Source organism: Vombatus ursinus, unplaced genomic scaffold (assembly GCF_900497805.2).
Source record: "Vombatus ursinus unplaced genomic scaffold, bare-nosed wombat genome assembly UNPS02010304.1, whole genome shotgun sequence".
Lineage (NCBI taxonomy): Eukaryota > Metazoa > Chordata > Mammalia > Diprotodontia > Vombatidae > Vombatus > Vombatus ursinus.
In genome coordinates, this window is record NW_020950082.1 from 6,403,318 (window position 1) to 6,418,394 (window position 15,077).

General features: G+C 38.0%; 1 protein-coding gene across 4 annotated transcripts in view; it reads right to left on the reverse strand.

Annotated features, from left to right (window-relative positions):
- MBNL2 (muscleblind like splicing regulator 2) overlaps positions 1–8,552 on the reverse strand; it is a 166,817-nt gene extending 158,265 nt beyond the window's left edge. For all 4 annotated transcript variants that reach the window (XM_027854118.1, XM_027854115.1, XM_027854119.1 and 1 more), the window contains exon 1: positions 8,336–8,552. The gene's annotated coding sequence lies outside the window, so the exon portion shown is untranslated. The remainder of the gene's footprint in view (positions 1–8,335) is intronic.
- Between the last annotated feature and the right edge of the window lie 6,525 nt (positions 8,553–15,077).

Consider the following 15,077-nt stretch of genomic DNA (forward strand, 5'->3'; position numbering starts at 1 on the left):
ACAAAACAAAACAAAACAAAACAAAACAAAACAAAACAAAACAAAACTTAGGGAAACCATATTGTTTCCTCTAGAGCCAAAGAAATTTGTATGTGATTGAATCACAGATTTCTTCTTGGAAGTTTCTCCACCCCTAATGTTTTGCACAGTGCCTGGCATGTAATAAGCAAGTAATAAATGTATTATTTTTCTTTCTCTCCTTCTTTGGTTTCTGTGACACTGCACTTTTCAGATATTCTTTCTAGATCTCTATTCCTTTTTCTTTCTCTTTTTCTGGTGCTTCCTCCTCATCTTGCCTCTAACCATGAGTATTTTTCCAAGGCTTACTCTTTGGTCATCTCTTCCTCCCTTTCTTTGTACTCAATCAGTAAGCTTGACCATTCCTGTATTTGTAACTATGACCTCTGCAGATGAATCATAAGATCATAGCTCATAGCTAGCTCAAACCTCTCCTCCGTATTTCAGTTTCCAACTTCTGTATGCCCTACAGGATGCTTTCCTTTTGGATCTTTGTTCTCTTAGACTTACCATATGGAAAATTAAACTCATCCTCATCCCCACCCCAAAATGGCTCACTTTCCCAAGCCCATTAATGCCAATAAAACTGCCATCCTTCCCATCAGACACTCTGGTGCTTTCTCCAACTCTTTATTCTGCTTTATCTTGACACATACAGTCATTCAACAAAGCTTTTCACTTCTTTTTATTCCTCTTCAACATGTCTCTGAGATTCACCCTTTCTTCTCCACTCCTGCCACCTCCAGTCCAGGACTTCACTGCCTCATGCCTGTATTACTGCAAGAGCTTCATATCTGGTCTCACTTTCTCTAGTTTCTCCTGTCTCCAGTTTATCTTACATAATGCGACCTGATCAACTTCCCTAGAATAGCCATTTCATTGTCTGCCTCATTAATCTCAAGCTCTTCTGCTTGTTTTTTTCCCCCCCTTAAGGTCCTATATAATATGTTCTCATTTACATATCCAACCAGCTCTCCCTTTACTCCCCAACATAGAACCTCTTCTCTAAATGTTCAAGTCACTGTCATCCATAGATGCCAAACTCAATTCCCAGTCCTAGATCACTTCATGTTCCTGATGTTTTCCCTTCCTATAATCCTTTTTTCCTTCCCTCTGCTAATTTAGATACTTCTCTAACACCCTGTACACATCTCATTAGCACCTGACAGCCTAACATTTATTTTTTTCACATTGTTTCATCTTTATTAGTGCTGTCTCTAGCTAGACTGAAAGCTCCTTGTGGTCAATGAATATTTTTTATGCCTCCCTCCATCCTCAAATCACAGTAGTCATAAAATAGGAACTCCATAAATACTTTTTGATTAATTGCATCATTACTGCCAGTTTTTTTAAGCGAAGAAATGGAGTCAATCTTTAATAATTTCTAACTATAAATTGCTAGGGATGGGTTTAACTCAATTATTATTTCAAAAGGCCAGACAAGATACTCCCATGTCAAACAACAGTGCAATTTTAACTACAAATTATTTTATTTCACTAAATACTATATTCATACACATTCACTCATTTACACATGATATTGATGTACTATAATTTAAACTGTCTACCTGATGCAAATTTTAAGCTTGTTAGAATAAAAGCAATTAACCTCCCACCCTCAAACTTTCCCTTCAATATCTCCCTCCACCCCTATTCATTTCTTTCCCCCTTCACTCCTCTTTCTCTCTTCACTCCTCTTTCTCTTCCTCTGCGTCACTCCCTCTCTCCTTTCTCTCTCTCTCTCTCCCTCTTTTCCTCCTTTTTCCTCCCTCCCTCCCTCTATCCCTTCAACCAAAGCACTGCATTCATATTAAAAATTTAAGTTCCTTCAAAGATATATTGTAAATACACAATTATCCCAAAGATAAAAGTCTATCAACTTCATCTACCAATAAATTTTTTTGTACATTTTATCCACAACCCATTGGAGAACCAAATAGGGGAATAAAGAAACTGACAAGCAGACATACTTGGGCAAGTTGAATTAATGAAATGTGTTTGTGTTACTATGGCCTTCTTCACAACCATCCCTATTCTACGAATTTAGCATTTTATAAGCAATGTGTTAATCTCATCCAGGGATTAATGTGGTAGGGTGGAAAAAAGCAAATAAACAAACCACATTATCTCTAGTCAGAGGACCTGGATTAAAATTCTGCCTCTAATACTTCTTACCTCTGTGATCTTAAATAAGTCACTTAACAAGGCCTCAGTTTCCTCATCTATAAAATTAGACAGTTGGACTAATGGTCTCTGCAGTTACTTCCAGCTCGAGGTTTACAATCCTATCATCCTATAAGGGCCCAGGGTCAAAATGCAAGTTAGTATTAAAATTTAGACTAAAATCCCTATGTTCTATCTTCCAACAAAGGACTTAAAAAAATTAGATCATGCTGTTCCCTAAGAGAATTCCTAAGTATATACTAATCTTTGCCATTACTGGACCCAACCTGTTTCCTTGCTTCAAGGCCTGTACTGATAATATTTATAGTGTCCAATAGGATACTTGGAGGAGGTGTTGGCTAGGGAGAAGCTGAAGAGGAACCTGGAAGTTGAAGACTTCATGATATCCTCAGGCTACTTACTGACCCAGAAGGGCAGGCATAGTTTGTGCTTTGCTTCTAAGGTAAGATCAGGAAAGATTTTCAGTTCTTGGGGTTTTTTTTTTTCTTTGCTATATTTTATCCTTGGATATCTCATTTAAAGAATTTAAGACACTTTCAAAAAATTTCTTATTTTCTCCAAGAATTCAAAAAAACAAGAAATATATATATAGGAATAAAAAAAAAAAAACTTAACATGATAAGCAGTAAATCCATTCCCAGGATAGGGTCTGGAGGCTGGGGTGGGGAACCTGTGGCCCTCTAGGTCCTCAAGTGCGTTCCTTTGACTAAATCTTGGGATTCAAATTCAAAAGATCTGTCTTCAAGGCTACAAGTTCCCCGTCCCTGGCTGGACATTTGATGTCATTGATATAGGGTATTCCAAGATGAAGAAGCTCCCTCTAACAATGAAGGCCAACATTTTCTCTGAAACTTAAAGTGTGACTTAACAAGGGTTATACAATCAATATGGGTCTGTGGAGGGGCTTAAACCAGGTGACTGAGGCCACTTTGCTGTCTACTATACCATGCCTGCTATATAAGTGGTTCCAAAAAACTGACAGAAGGGTTATTTCTATGCCCCTTGCATTCTATCCAAATCTGGAATTATTATTAGTTCTACCAATTCAACTTCTTCACAGGTTCCTTAAATTCATATCAACACCCAACCTGATCAGTCTTTTGATCAATATGCTTCAGCATTTATGTACTATACATAATTGATATATATAATGTAACTATATTAATTTATATACATGTATTTTCAAAAACTATCCCTGAATTGTGAGTGTGTATGTCTGTAAATTGTATGGCCACCCAATTACTGTTGATTGTAACTTAAGGGCAGTTCCATGCCAAAGATTATATATGTACATATATACACACATGTATGTATAATGCATGCATGTATATATACATATATACTTGATGAACAAGACATGTCTATTAAGGGCCTCTTATGTACTCTAATCTATGTTTCTTAGTTAATGTAGCATTTTTACACTGAACATGATCAAGTCAAATGTCTAGGGCATGCCTGCTATATGGTTTATAAAATTGGGTATCCAAGTTCGGAGAATTATATGTGTCTGTGACGAATTTTTAAAACTGAACCTTCTTCCCTCACCTTTAGGACTTTCCCAGGTTGCTTCCTCCTATCACCTAGCTGGAACATGCTCAGGAAATGTAAATTAACTTTAATTGTAGAAAAAGAAACATATAATTAGGAAGGTAAATATGCTTTTGAAAAAGATCAAAATGCCCTCAGGGCCAGGAGTCACTTTTTCTTGACAGGATGAAGACCGTGGGTTCAATCAGATACTTTATGGTTTGCTAAAGGCTCCCCATGTTGTAGGAGCATGGGACTCAGTCCAAGATTATTCTCTAATTGGTTGGAGTCCAGAAATTTTAAAATGACATGAGCATGAGCCCTAATAAAGAGCTGCTATGGTACACAGTGTGAACATACAACATGGACCCAGTGGCTTTGCACTCTTGGAATTTCCATTGGATTTTGTATTCAACTGTGGTGATGAAGTCCTTATATTTGTTCTTCCAGAAAGTACCACCACCAAATCTGACCCCAAATTGAATAGGATTTAATTGCCTAAAGGATTAACATTACTAATTTAAGTACACATTCCACAAAGATTTCGCTTAAATTGCAATTTTGTAAATCATACATCAGGCACACATACCCTAGACTTCATCCATTAGATAATGGACTTAGATAATGGACTTCATTCATTAGATAACAAACTCTTTGACAGAGGTTAAATGGAGGCAAAAAATGATCCTGTCTACCTTTATTTCAGGGTATTTATATCTGCCACAGCAAAGGGAATTTTCTAGACTAAATCTTGCTTAAAAAAAAAAAGAAATTGCTCAGCTTCACAAAATAAAGTTTCCTGCCTTATCTTTAAACATTTGACTTAACTTTTTGTGCTAGCAAACTGAAACCATACAGTACAGCTTGTACTCATTTATCTTATATAGACCTAGTCATAATGTTATTTTTTTATTGCTTAATATGACACAGATATAGCTAGTAGGATTTTTTTTTTAAATTTGAGGTGATCAAAAAACTTGGAATAAAGAGTCCTGTAACAAATTTACAAGCTCTGTTATTTATCTTCCTGTCTCATTATACCGAAAGAGAAACAAGTATAAAATATCAAATGACTTGCTCATTGACACATCACAAGTCAACACATATCTAGTAATGTATAACCCAATACTCCTCAAGAAGTTCAACTGAACTAATATTTACAAAACTTCTGGTAAGGTCAAGGCCCTGTTAAGGCCTGTGCTCACAGCACCCTCACTCATCACCCCAACCAGGTACACCCACCTGCTCTAACTCATTAGTCTTCATGTTGGCCTCATTAAAGGACTGGCTCCCACTTGAATAGGAAAAATGTCAAGGTTTCTATGAACTACATCAGCTCAAGTTGATTAGATAGTCTCTTACTTCTCCTTCAAAGTTCTTGTTGTCCTGCCAGTCTCTGACAACATACCTGGGATTTGGGTCCATAAATGGTCTGACCTATAGATGAGTAGAGTGTTCACCTGTTCCTGAACTGTAAAACAAGGTTTTAAGCTATAGCTTTACCTTGTTTATTTATGGGACCCCCCCCCCCCCCGGCCCCTGACTCTGACTCTTCATTCCAGACTATCCACACAGATATTCCTTTCTGTAGCTTTTCCATCCTTGTCCTGCCTGTGTTTTACCAAGATTGCCTCACTCCTGGTTAGGCAATGTTATCCTCCTGCCTAGTTTTGATGAATTCAGATACCTAAAGGGACAAAGAGGTTTCACCACTATGTAATTATCACCCAACAACTCAGATTATAATGGCTCTTCGTTAATCAGAAAGCTTTACTTGAAACAATTTTTAAAAAAATGCTTGTAGGATGGCAATGCAGTGTAACTTTTGGTTTTATTTTAAATCTAAGCAATTCAAGGTGCCTTTCTTACTATCTCTGCTTGAGGATAGTACGGGAAGATAAGAAGAAAACATCTCTATTGTAAGTGACCCAAATTTAACTTGACATAGGACACACTTTTCAGCTCCCTTCTGAACACCTAATCCTTATCTCTTGCATACAATCTTGGCCACTTGGTCTTGCATGCTCATGTAGCTTGCTGAAATCTTGGACCTGGCTCTTACACCAATCTTCCTAATTTATTTTTGCTATAAGAGCACTGAACTGAAGATAGTATTAAATGGAAGCAGTCAATCAGTAGTGATAACTATTGTATATTATAAGCATTTCTTTGTAATTTACCCTCTCCTATGTTCTCCACATTCACAAACTTGCCACAAGAGCCAAACAAAATAATATCAAACCTTTTCTCAAAAGCAAGATCCATAATTAGAATTTTTTTTATTAACACACTCTCTCTTATGTTGCTTTCTCACTGTGTTCTGTTTACCTGGCAAAATTATTCTTGCAGGATAAGCATGAAAATTTCTAGAAAAATAAAACTACGCAAGACTGTGAAGGGTTAAGTATACACTATCATACATCTTAATTCCCGGAAGCCTTTGCCTAGTTAGTTTCATTAATACTAGGGCTTTATGCCTTTGTACATTAAAGACATAATTTTACCAAGAGAGAAACAACTTCTTTGAATATAAAATATCTCATACTCCTAAAAATTACAAGGTAAAGGGTCAGTGTTGCTCACTTTAAATATTGAAACACTGCAGTAGTGACTTGCCCAAGGTTACACAATCAGCTAGTGTGAATATAGAATAGGATCTGGAACTCCTGACACAAACTGTTCTAATCAAAATTCTTTCCTCAAAGGCTTGTTATCAAAAACAAACTTGCACACGGATGTCTAATAACAGCTTCCCACCTGTGCCGCATTAACTGCTATCACTTTCCTGTTCTTCTGGCCCTCCTGGACCAATATATGGTGGTGGTATGGAGTCTCTGCACAGCAGTAGCTGTTGCCACCATCGTGACTATGCCTGGACCCTGGTGGAAGCTGCCTCCTCAGTCCTCATTCTGGGGAGACTGGATATGGTTTCAACTGCCTGTATGCACCAAAAGGGAGGATGGGCCAGAGAAGCTCTCTGCTTCAGTGTGCCAGCACCTCTCGTCATTCCCTCCCCCCTCCCAATCCGGGCACCAGACAGAAGGCCTCTACTGTCTGATTATCAGGCAGGTATTAGATAGAAACCCTCTTAACAATTCAGGTCAGTTTAGAATTTAGACATTTCACCATTTGAAGACATAACTCAAGACCTGTCAATCTGGAGTTAGAATGCCTCTCACCAGAATCTTGAATACAAGAACAGACAGCAGAAATAGTTGGGAGATGACGTCAGAAGTTCTGGGCTAGTGTCCTGCACTTCTCCTTGAAAGTAAAATCAGTGGGTCTAGAAGAATCTATGTGGCATTAGACTTGTTTTTAAATAAGTGGTTGGGCTATTCCTTGTAAAATCAGTCGAGAGACCTTAGAAAAATTACTTTTATTTATAGATAAGAAAATGCCATGTGAAATGGACTAATGGTTTTAGTTTCATATTAATAAATATTACCCGATTATAAAAAAATCTTTAAATATAAGCATTGTTAATGTGACAGTAAATGGTGCTTTGAAGAGCATTCTCTGTGGTGCTAAGGGAAGAGCTAGGCTTTCTTTCCTCGCTTCAGTGCTTGCTAACTATTCTGAAAATGTTACACATTTATTGTAAACACATGCTTCCATGGCCTAACAAAAAGGCACTGATCCCCTCTGCCTGGCAGAATTTAAAACAGAAAGGGCAGCGAGAATTCCTCAACAAATATAGCCCTTCATTTCCCAATGCCAAGTGTGTTAAATATAAATCTTCTCCATTTCCCACTCTTAGTTCTCAGGAAGAAAGTTGATATGGTTCAGCATAGTGAAAACACAGCTTTAAAAGCTAGCCTGCCCTCATTAAATTATTCTGCTGGCTGTGTGTTCTCATTAAAAATGCATAAAGATCAGATAATTGCAGTGAGCATTATTCACCCAGCTTTACTTTTTTATATAATGGTTCTACTTCTAAGCTGGAAACAAAGACTCAGCCTTGCCAGAAAAAGAACTGTAAACATTGAGCTACAGTATCAAAAACTTGCCAGAAACTGCCTGGCTATGTTATTAAAAATGTGCTTTTCAAACTCCATTAAAAGGCACAATGTATCCGAGGTGTATCAGTCCTTCGTTTCTAAACAGACTGTCCTTCTCATTTGGTCAAGCATTCTACCCGTAATTGTTTACAAGGGAGGTTCTTTTTTTTTTTCTTTCTCCCTCCCGCCCCCCCCCCCCCCATTACGAGTCAGTTTTTCAAATAACATAGTCATTGTAAACTTTATTGATTTAGGGGTTAACTATCCCTGTATGAAATCTTTCCAGAGCAGGCTATGAGAAGGCTATGAAGAATCCAATTAAGTAGCACAGTACTTTTAGAAAGATCTATCGATCTTTTCCTTAAACAAAAAATCACAATTTTCTCTCTCACCCTCAAATCGAGTGGTTTTGATTCAAGTTGTGCCACCTCTTTCCCTGAAAGGAAAATATTACGTAAAACTCTAGTCTCTGCTTCAAGCGCTATATTTGCATCGGAGGAATTCAGTTTCACTGGCTTCCCTAAGCAACACACATGGTATGCAGCACACTGCAGCAAACTCTTTAAACATTCAAAAAAAAAGGGGGGGGGGGACAATGAATCTCCTACCTTATTTAGCTCTGTCTGCTCCTCACGTTTGTAATCAGCACAGGGCCATCTGGTAAAATCAAATGGCCAAACCTTTCCCACTGCATCATTAGGAAGAAACGTTCGGGTAAATACCTCTCATTCCCTTTTTATTGTACTCGAGAAGCCTTCTGCCTGGGAATTTTCCCTTCAGATGATGAAGCAAAGACACCGTCTAAACTCTGTTGCTGTAAGACTGCAGCCCTTCCTTCCAACAAGTCCCTCCCAGTCGATGCTAGCCTATCAACAGCCATTTCGTCAGCTCTACTGGTCTGAAACTGGTTGTAATAGGATGACTGACAAGGCAACACAGCACTTGTAATATGTGAAAACAGTACATCCATACTGATGAAAAAGGAATTTCCCTCTCAGAAGAAAGCAGTCATAGCATGAAGATAAAGTGTCATATAACTGGCAAAGCAGGGATATACCGAACTAAAGACAACCTTTTTTTTTTTAATGATCTCTTGTTTGCAGGATAGATGCTTTCATAAATACAAAATTTTGCAGAACAGAGATGAAATAAGGCCACAAATAATAAAACTGAAGTAATTGCCCCATATGACAGGGCAGATTTTTAGAAAAAGAAACAAAAGAAACTCTACATGCTTCACGAGACTGTCATTTATCTTTCCAAATTATTTTTCTATGATAAAACTAGAGCTCATTATCTGCAATGCATATTCAAAATCCAAACATGTTGCTAGCTCACGAACACATCAATTCTACTGTACAACATCTGCTGTTGCTATGGTTAATTGCTAGAGCCTGTATATCTTTCATCAAAGTTTTCAGACCACCAGGGACTGTAATTAGGGAACACTGAACAATAAAAATATCCATACATTACCCTTTTATAATTTTGGCAAGAACCCACGAATGGATTAGGTATACCTTAACTGACTTAGCTGCTATTTTCTAAATTCTGTGCCGTTATTCAGGTTGTTTTTTATGAAGAAATGATTTCGGGATGATGCCTGCTGCCATGGCAAAAATCTTGCCAAACATGCTTAGCACATGAGCCAGAACTTCCCATCAGGTGCTCTCCCACATATAGAGTTCTCTGCATGTCTGGTGTTCAAGAGATGCAGTTGGGGGAAAGAACAATAACAAGGTAAATAAGGGTTTACATTAAGAAAAATGGACAGCAGCTCCCCACATCTTGAAAGCCTCTGAAGTGTTTGGAAAACACACAAAGCAGGTACTTTCCTTGCATTAAGCACAACGTGAGCAAAAAATAAATAAGTGTAATGATGGCATGAACACACACAGGCAGGAATAAAGCTACTATTCATGTGCAAGGTTTAACCGAAAGCATCATTGTTTATAAGCGACTCTTCAGTGCACCTGTGATGAAGTTAACTCTTGGTGTGGAACTGAAAAGCTTGTTTTTAGCTTAGGAAGAGTGTTTTTTAAAACAATGTCTTTTACATGGCTCATCAAATACTTTTTCTTTGGTAAAGCAATGTATACAATAAGACAGTCAAGTAAGGGTATAATTTCAAAGTACTTTATCTTGGAAATATCTTCAAAATAGTGTTAGCTCTATTTTGCTAAATTTTTAAATATTTAGATAAATAATGAGGATATCTAGTAATTTTTTCTTGATCTGGACATAGGATTTCATCAGTGTTGAGAACTCATGGTGTGGAAATTTCTTCCTCTGATGCAGGTCAGCAACTTGTCTGAACCATATTCTTCTTAACTTTCTAATGGTCACATACTTGGTATGTTTCTTTTATTCTGTCTTTTTTTTTTAATATAGATCTGTGATTTCGAAGTGAGTTACCAGTAAGGAACTTCCTCTACCAATGTAAGTCATCACCTACTGTGAAAATTAGAGTCTAGAGTTGCTAGGGACATTGGGAGGTGAAGTGACTTGTTTAGGATCACAGAGTCATATTATAGGCAGGTCATGAAGCCATGCCTTCCTTTTTCCAAGGCCTGGTCTCTATCCACCATGCCATGCTGTCTTTCATGTGTCATGGAAAGGCAAATAATATCTTTGAAAAATGAAAATTTGCTTATCATAGGAACATAGGAGTTAGAGCTATAAGGGGGAGAGTCACTTAATCTCAAAGCTCTATGGGGCTCCAGAAGCCATTAAATTCGACCCGTGTCTTGCTGTGAATGCCTTATACAACATATCTGACAAATCAAGCTTTTGTTTGACACTCAGTGTGAGAGAACTTATTCTTGTGGCAATCTTTTCCACTTATTCATTCAGGCCAACTCTTATTTTGCAGATAATGAAACAAGGCCAGAGACATGAAGGGCCTCACCCAAGGTCACACTGGAAGGAAAGAGCAGAACTGGGATTCAAAACCAATTCTTCTGACTCTAAATCCAGTATACCATACTACATTATTGATTTCCCCACATGATTCCTTAAAATACTCTCTTTTAAAATAACCACTTTTTTTGCATTCCCCATGAAAATCTAACAAATTTAGAAATCTTAAAACTGGAAGGAACCTGAAGAGATTGCCCAGTCTAGTCCCCTTCACTCAGGCAGGGAAACCATTATCAACATTGTTTGTATAAAACAACTGAGCTCCAAAAAGTTTAAGTGACTTTTCAAAGTTAATATATCTCAATTAATCTGAATTACATTCATTTCACAACCTCTAAAAATTGTTTCAAATTTTATTGATTTGTTTTTTAAATTTTGATTAGTCAATAAAACCAGTCTTATAAAACTACCTCCAGCCGTAATCTATTTTTAAAAACATTTTATTGATGTCTTTCATTTTTATATCATCTTCACTTCCCAATACATCTCCCTCTCTTTCCCTTCCAGAGTGCCATCACAAAGAATGAAAAGGAGAAGAAAAATTTAGTGAAACAAATTTAGTCAAACAAATCTAACATTATCCACAGTGTTTCATACATTTGTAGATATGACTGTATCTACAAGTCTACAAATACGGAAGGGCAGTACATTCTCATAGATCTTCTTTGGGGCCAGGTTTGGTAGATAATTTCACAGCATTCCAATTCTGATTTTTAGTTTGCTTGTTATTATTGTTTCCATCTACATTGTCGCAGTCATTGCAATACATATTGGTTTATAACACATGTGTATATGTATACACGCATATGGGTTTTATACCATATATCTATATGAAAGTACAGGAGTATACTTCTTCCCCTTCTGACTTCTATCACTATCAATGACACTAACACTCCCCCATGGTATTAAGTCACCAAGGTATTAAGCCATGGTATTTATCTTTGACTCATTACTCTCCTTTATCAGTCATAGCCACTCTGTCACCAAGGCCTGTTAATTTTTCCTTCAGATTGTCTCATAGATTCATGTATTTCCCTCAGTTCCCACCTCTGCCTCATAGTTCAGACCCTTATCATCTCAGCCTTGTATTTCTCCGATAGCCCTCTTGCTGGTCTGTATGACAGGCTATCCATCCTGCTGCCAGACTAATTCTCCTAGAGCTCTGCTGTCATCATGTCACCTCCCTGTTTATAATCCTCATAGAATCATAAAATATTGAGTTAGAGTGTACCTCAGAGATCATCTAGTTCAGATACTTCAATTTTTTTTTCTGCTCCAAATGGACCTGTGATGAGAAAGATGTGAATATTCCTGCCTAGTGTAGCTCTCATCCTTATCTTCCCTTGTGGTTGTCACACAGAACATTGCTTATGCTCTTTTGACATTGTAAGGATATCAGTGGAGCTTACAGACTATCTATGAGAAAATTAAGTACCAGGAATATGATGGATCTTTCTGAAGGTCATGTAGCTAATACGTAGCAGAATCAGAAGAGGAACTCATATCCCTTGACTCAAGATTCAGGGGTCTATCCATTACACTAAGCTCATTAATGACTATTTCCCATCCTAACAAATCTAAAAGGCATCCAAGTTCTGCTTGGAGTCCAAGACCTTCAAAGATTTCATTTAACCTACCTAGCCTTATTTCCCAAACTTCTTGACACTCACTCTATGTTCTAGTTAAATATATCATTCAATGAAGTCTCATGCTCATTCCTGCCCCTGTGCCTTTGCTTGGGTTGCCCCCATACTGCCTACAATATTCCCTTTCCTTCCTTTCACATATTGAAACTACTTTCTATGCTTCAATGCCTAGCTCAAGTTTGGCTTCCTCTATGAAGCCGTCCCTGAGTATATCAGCCCTAACTTACGCTTCAATACAGTGAACTCCTATAGTATTTCTAGTTTATACTAGTCTGAATTTAGACTATATCAACATGGCTCAATCAGAAGATACAGAGGACCCAGCCTATAGTCACACCAGCATGTCCGAGTAGATTGGGGGAATAGAACACAAGGATCTGTCATAAAAAAGATAGATATTTAGGGCAGGAAGGTTGATTCATAAAGTCAACTTTGCAGCCTTTCCTCTGTCTTTTGTCATTTTTCTCAGACCTTGAATTTCAATGCTTTCAAGAAAATCTGGTACCAGAGTAGCCTGTGCTTTCAGCTTATATTTACTTGATTCTGTGTTGAACCCCATTTCTCTCATCCCCCTTGATCTCTCTGCAGCATTTTATATACTGAATACCTTTTCCTTCTAGAAACTTTCCCTTTTCTGAATTTTCATTTCATTGCACTCCCTTGGTTCTCTTCCTTGTCTAATCATTCTTTCTCATGCTCCTCCCCTAGTTTATCAACCATATCATGCCCCTTAACTGTGGGTTTACCACAGTCTTGGGTGTTTTCATTTCATCCTCTCTTACTTGGTGAGCTCATCAGCTCCCATGGGATTAATTATCAACCCTCTGCAGATTACTCCCAAATCTATTTATGTAGCCCTAGTCTCTCTCCTGAGCTCCAATCTCGCCATATCAAATGTCCTATTGGATATTTCAAACTTCCATAGGTATCTCAGATGCTACATGTCCAAAACTGAACCTATCATCTTTCTCCTCAAACCCACCTTCTTTCTAAAGTTTCCTATTTCTGTCGAGTAGACCACCTGCTTTCCAGTCACTCAGCTTTACAAACTCAGTGATATTCTTGACATCTCACTTTCCCTTACCCAACATATCCAATCAGTTGCCAAACTCATTGTTTCTACTTCCCTGATGTCTTTCATATCCATCCTCTTCTCTTTAGTAACATGGCCACTACCCTAATTCAGGCCTTCATTGCATCTCACCTGAACTATTGCAATGACATCTGAATGGACCTTCCTGTACCTCTTTCTCATCTCACTGTAATCCATTCTCCATATTACTGCCAAAGTGATTTTCCTCATATTCAGGTCTCATCAGGTCAGTATATATTCATTAAACTTTACTGACTCTATTGCTTCTAATATCAAATATCAAATATATGCTTTTCTGTTTGGTTTTAAAAGCTCTTCACAATCTGGTCACAACCACTTCCCATACTACACAGCCCAGTCAAACTGGTTTTCTAGTGCTTTCTCACATACAACAATCCAACTCCTATCTCTGTAGCTTTGTACTTGTCTGCCATGCCTGGAATGCACTCCTGTTTCACCTCTGCCTCCAAGAGTCCCTTGTTTCCTTCAAAACTCTGCTCATTTGTCACCTTTCTATGAAGCTCTTCCATACTCTCCTGCTACTAATGTCCCATCAAATTGCCTTTTATTTTTCATCTGTGTTGTTCATCTATACTTATGTGTCTCCTTTGAAAAGATGGAAGCTTCTTGAGAGCAGGAACTCTTTCACTTTTTTTGTTGTATGTCGAATGCCTAGGATAGTGCCAGGCACATAGTAGGCACTTAAGGAATGCTTGCTGATTGAGTAATTCATTGATCTGTTGGCCTTTCCCCCAGGATAGGATATGATTATACTGTCTGACTCACTGATCAATGCTCAAGTCACTTGACAAGAATCAATGTCTCCAGCAGGAGGCTCCAGAGACTATGGAGCCATGAAAATATTTGGCTCAGACCTCTGATGAATTGGCTACCTCACAAACTGCATTTGTTATTCTGAAGAAAGCAAAATGATAAAGTAAATCACAGGTGGAATCAGCAGTCCTGGCTCCGGATAGCACTATACTTCCGTAGATGTCTTTGTCAAGCAATAGAAAGGGATGCCTAGGGTTCCTGGGACCATGAATGTTGTTTTTGTAACCTAGCATTGAGGACTGCATGCAGTCCAGGCTAAGGGTCAAACTGTCTGCTGAGTCACTTCATATTTCGCTGAAAATCATATCCTCTTAGATAGCAAGGAGAGGTTCTTTCGAAGACTCATGATTTTGACTCTCTCTTACCTTACTCTCTTCCCACTCTTTGACAGGAAAGAATATGTCAAATATTTTTGAAATGAAATACTTGCCATGCTGGATCATCTCCACCATTGTCCTATCTCACCCATTAGGGTTGCATATCAAGGGTTGGGAGGTAACACGAGGGGCTGACTCTTGCTGCCCAAATATGGGACACTCCAAGCCAGAGAACCATCTGCTGTCATGTAAAAAAGGCAGTAATGAGATTTCCCCCATGCCACCACTCATCCTTGGATCAACTATTTCTTGCCTATTTCATAGTTTTAAGAACAAACTACCAAGAACTAAGCAATTCACATTGAGTCCTTAGTAGAATAAACTTGGGGGCTTTAGGAAATTTTATGGATTTAGCATTGGCAGAAAGTGAGTAAATTAGAATTTAAGTTGCCCCAATCATAGTCAAAATAATTGATAGGTATCCATTTGAGTTCAGACTAGTAAACTAGTAGACCAAGCCCCCATGAATCAGAGCAGGGAT